This window comes from Myotis daubentonii, chromosome 4 (assembly GCF_963259705.1).
Source record: "Myotis daubentonii chromosome 4, mMyoDau2.1, whole genome shotgun sequence".
Taxonomy (NCBI): domain Eukaryota; kingdom Metazoa; phylum Chordata; class Mammalia; order Chiroptera; family Vespertilionidae; genus Myotis; species Myotis daubentonii.
The window spans coordinates 27,747,862-27,753,615 of NC_081843.1; positions in this window are offsets into that span (position 1 = coordinate 27,747,862).

Consider the following 5,754-nt stretch of genomic DNA (forward strand, 5'->3'; position numbering starts at 1 on the left):
CTGTGTACCATACTGTTTGGTTAGGAAACCCTTGGTGACTAGTAATAAAAGACCCCAACTCAGTTGATTTAAATAGCAGTAACATGTTACAACCTCACCAAATGGAAGTCTGGAGGTGAAGTGGCTCCAGGCTTGCTTAATTCAATGGCTCACCCACATCACCAGGTTCCTTCCATCTTTCTGCTCTACCTTCTAGACTAGCTCTCCTCCTGGTTATACAATGGCTGCCATGGGTCCAACATCACATCCAGACACACAAACATCCATCAGAAGATGGACCTAGCACCATCTCTGGTACTTTATAGAGGTGGCTGTCTCCTATGGATCTCTATTTTAGAGCAAGGAAATATTTCACAGGAATTCCCCAGCAGAACTTACTGCAAGTTTCATGGTCTACAATTGCATCATGTCCAGGCCCAAGCTGATCACTGGCCAGAAGAGGGAGTTGCCCTGATTGGCTTATATTAATGAGGACTTACTTCTGAGCTAGGGCTACAGTCAACTTTGTTAAGAGTTGATACCTGAATAAATTAGGGGTTCTCTTAGTAAGGAAGGAGGAGGACTACAATATCAATGGAGATATTAATTAAAATATAAGTTCTGCTATTGTTACAGCAACACTTCACTTGTCTCTCATGAAACAGTCATGGTGTCAGGAACTTGGGCTCCTTCAATCTCCTTGTTCCACCCTGCCTAGGTGCTGCCCTGACATCTAATGTGCAAGATGGCATTCCAGCCCATGGGAAAGAGTAAACGGACAAAGGAAGGGCATGACATGAAATTAACTGCACACTCCATGTCTGCACATTACGAGGTATTGTGATCTTTAATAAGAAACATAAACTTGGTCTTTGTCCCTATTTCTGGCGCAGACCTCCTAAAACCCTTGGGATCTCCTAAGTGACCAGGGTGTCAAGGTATTTTTTGTTATGTTACTGAGGTGACATTTTTCACCAGCATCTGAGGATGGGGGCTGTTTGCCAGGAGAACCAACCATGTGATTAGAAAGATGGAACTTTCAGACCCCTCCAGTTCCTCCTCCCCACTCCCCCTTCCACCCTCCATCTCCAGGGAGGAGAAAAGGGCTGGAGATGGAGCTCAAACACCAATGGCCAGTGGTTTAATCAATTAATAATGAAGCCTCCATAAAAATCCAAAAGGATGAGTTTGGAGAGCTTCTGGATTGGTGATTACATGGAGATGTGGGGAGAGTGGTGGGCCTGGAGCAGACATGGAAGCTGGGCGCCCTTCCCCTATGCGTCCTCCCATCCGGCTGTTACTGAGTTTTACCCTTTCATAATAAACCAGGGATCTAGTAAGTAAAATGTTTCTCTGAGTTCTGTGAGCCACTATAGCAAATTAATCAAATCCAAGGAGAAGAGGGTTCACTGTCTGTCAGAAGCAGAGGGGACAACCTGGACTTGCAATTAGCATTTGAAATGGGGGGTAGGAGCAGTCTTGTGGGCCTGAGCCCTTAATCTGTGGGATCTGATGCTACCTCTAGGCAGACAGTGTCAACATTGAGTTGAATTGTAGGGCACCCAGCTGGTGTCCAAGAATTGCTTGGTGATGTGGGAAAATGTCCTTCCACACACTGGAATTGGTTCCAGAAACATACATGGCCACATGTAACAGCAAAGAAGGCTGAGAAATGTAGTCATTATTCTAGAGCAGCGGTTCTCAACCTGTGGGTCTCGACCTCTTTGGCGGTCGAACGACCCTTTCATAGGGGTCGCCTAAGACCATCCTGCATATCAGATATTTACATTAAGATTCATAACAGTGGCAACATTACAGTTATGAAGTAGCAACAAAAATAATCTTATGGTTGGGTCACAACACGAGGAACTGTATTTAAAGGGCCAGAAGGTTGAGAACCACTGTTCTAGAGCATGAATCCTGCTAAAAAATGTGTTATTATGGAAAAGAAAGAGAATGAATATTAGGAGACAATCATCAGCCTTTGCCACAGTAGTCAACCAACATTATCTACTCCAGGGGCTGCTATGGGATCAGTTCTATCCTAATTTCGATTCATTATTTGTGTGATTACTAATTAAATGTTTGTATTTCTAAATATACTGTAATCTCTTCTTATGAACAGTGACCTTATCTGTCCTGTACACATTCAATTACTGATTTTTGAAGGACCAACTAAATGAAAGAACGAGTGAATAATCCTTATTTCGGAAGTCCGGCAAAGTAGTCCCATAAAGAGCTTTTCACTAGAGAATGTTCTTCCCTGGTCTGTATTTCCAAAGCCACGGTTTATGAGTCATGAATAATGAAACCAGCATCAGTCAAAGAGAAGCTTTGGTCCAGCAGAGATGAAAGGCCAAGAGAGAGCTAATGAGTCTGTAATGCAATTTTTTGCCAATAAAATGGTGTGATATTAAATTCAAGGCCATGAGATTTACACTATAAACCCAACACAATTAGAGAGTAAGAACCCACTTCCCCACCTGCTCCAGTTCTTCTAGTTTGAATCATTTTATGGACATAGATTTCCCACTGGCATTGTCTGGTGATGCCACGGTGAGGATTTTGACAGGCATTTAATTTCTGGTTGTAGGGCCAATGGGGCCAAAAGAGGCTCAGAACTGAGTGGAACAGAATCGCTGAGTTCAGAAAACCACTGTCTGCAAAGTTAAGAGTCACATACGAGGCCCCTTCTTCCCTGCCTCCTGCTATCAGCGTGGAGATAAGAGTCAGCATGTCCTGAGTGTTTCCTGTTCCACAGGCAACGTCCTAATTAAGCACTTTAGTGGTTCTCAACCTTCTGGCCCTTTAAATACAGTTCCTCATGTTGTTTGTGACCCAACCATAAATTTACTTTCGTTGCTACTTCATAACTGTAATGTTGCTACTGTTACAAATCGTAATGTAAATGTCTGATATGCAGGATGGTCTTAGGCGACCCCTGTGAAAGGGTCATTCGACCGCCAAAGAGGTCGAGACCCACAGGTTGAGAACCGCTGCTTTACATGGTTTTCACTCATTCAGCCCTCACCACACAGAACAACCTTATGAGGTGGGTTCTATTTTTATCTCCATTCTGTAGATGCAGAAACTGAGGCATAGGCAGAATACACACTTTGTCCCAGGTCATACAGCCAGAAAGTGGCAAAGTTGGATTCAGACCCATACCTCTCATGCCGATACCTTTAACAACCCTACACACTATCTTGAGTCAGTCATTTCCCAAATGGACATTAGATAATGTTTTCCAGGGCATGGGGGAAAAGATCAAAGTAAGACATATGAAGGAAATTTTTCATAATACCCAACTTACAGTGGAGTCTCGTCTTACAGGGTAGGGACACTTCAAAGTCAGCATGTAGCAAAATAAAACTGCATTTAGTTCAAATTGCCCTTGACAGATTGGCAAAAGAAGTTAGGATTACACATTTGTCAAAACATTTAATGGTCCACTTCCAACTTACACATTTCACTGTATCTAAATTTTATCTTAAAAAATACCACAGACATTATAGTGAGTAAAATGCATGCTGAAGTGTTTAGGGGTGATGTGAACTGGTCTCAGCAATTGCCTTCAAAATATATAAGAAAATCAGAGGAACTGATGGGTGGAGAGAGGGATGGGTAAGTGGACAGACATATGATACAGCCAGTGAAGTTAAATGTTAATGGTAGAATCTCAGTGGTTGATGTATGGATGGTCTCTGTACAGTTCTTTTGATTTCCCTGTTTGCTTGAAAAAAATATTTTAATATAATGTTGAGACGAAAAAAATCAAACATTTAAATATCTGTTAGGACGTTGCTAGTTTGGAAACTGATATCCTGTCTCTCATTGACCATCATAGCCAGATTTTTTCCAGCATCGAAACCAAAGTTTCATCAGCTGAGCACCCAATGAAGGAACTGGTTTGAGTTCATGGGCCAAGTTATGTGAATTCATATGTATCTTTAAGCACTCAGCATGGTGAACGAGCCATGGTAAGACACGGACACTGGGAGACGAGATCAGCTCTTTAAGTAGTCATTTAAGTAAAACAGTATTGTCCAGACTATTTAAAGTGCTCTCTTCCACACACGAAGCATTTTTGTTTATGTAACTAAGCCACAGCAATTTAAATTTGCATTCTAATACAGTCATTTAAAAAATCAATCCACTCCGTTGAATGTTAAAATAACCATTTTCTGCCCTGGCCAGTTTTGCTCAATGGATAGAGCAGAGCGTCAGCCTGAGGGTCCTGTGTTCCATTCCAGACAAGGACACATATCTAGGTGGCAGGCTCCATCCCCGGCCCAGTCAGGGAGTGTGTGGGAGGCAACCAATTGATGTGTCTCTCTTACTAGTACATTGATGTTTTTCTCAGTCTTCCCCCCTCCCTTCCACTCTCGCTAAAAATCAATGGAAAAATATCCTCGGGTGAGGATTAACAAAAACAAACAAACAAGTCATTTTCTTCTAAGGAAAAATTGATAACAATTGTGGGAAGTTGGTTTCTCTCCTTCAGTCCTAACAGCAAAATGAAAAGTTGGCAATCCTAGATCAATAAATCACTTCATCCGCCACTTGCATGTGGGCAGGGCTCTGTTTGTTTACTTTGTGGCCCCTTATCTCACTAGTGCTTGGCACAAGTGTCACCCCATAAATAAATATTTGTTGAATTCATTTTACCAGCCTGTGAAATCTAAAGGGATGGGGAGAAAAAAGCCTGCACCTGGATGTAAGAAGTCATTACTAAACCTATGGACCGATGGACAGATGGGCCTGCACTAGGGCCCGGCCCCACACAGACATCCTGTGATCACCTATCTAAGGACATAGTTGTCAAGGCATTCCAACCACAGCCTGGCCAGGATCCTCCCAGTGTAACTCATACGCCACACATTTCACTTGGGACAACTTTCTCTCAAGGAGGGAAAGTATTACCCTTTTATGTGCCTCAAGAGCCAAGAGGACCTTTGTGTTTTGACACCAAAAAAAGGGTCACTTGGGATTTGCATCTCTCTTGGAGGAGGCGGCACAGCAGAGAGGAACCCCAGGACCACCACTGGGGACCATATTTCCCTGCACTCTGGGTGGCACAGTGGGAAATTCTGCCACTTACTCATGACACCTGGCTTCTCGGCACCTGGGTGCATCTACAAAACCCACAACTGTTCCTGCACCCCTGCTTTGTGTCAAGCACTGTACTTTCCATATGTGTCATCACTAATGCTCATAGCCAACTTGTATATAACAGGTGGGTATTAATGTCACCTCCTACTTTACAGATGAGGAAACTAAAATTCAAAGGGATTACAAGACATGTATAAGACCATCCAGCCAAGAGCAGATAAACCAACAATTAAACTCAATTCCATTAGACTTCCACTCCAATGCCCTTACCATGACAGCTCCTTGAATTGAATGTCAAAGAGGCAGTGTTGTCCTTAGGGCTATGCTGCAAATGAGAACTAGAATTGAGGCCATTAATGCAAGCTCCCTAGATCACCAGTATGGGTTAGATCGTTCTAGTAGGTATCTCTTGTTTCTGCTTCCTTGGTACCCACCTGGTGGTAACAGCTTGATTTTTCTTGGGAACTTCCCCTCCCTCAGCTGTTTGTTTGACTTGGATGTCACTGCTCACAATCCCCAGCTTGAGGAACAGGCACATGACCTAGGCCAGTCTGTTGAGAGTACAGTATTCCCTTGCTCACTATGTGATTCAGAGTAAAAAGGTGACCCAAGTTGATCCATAAGTATTAGTTAGCTTTTGCTACATAACAAACATCCCAAACC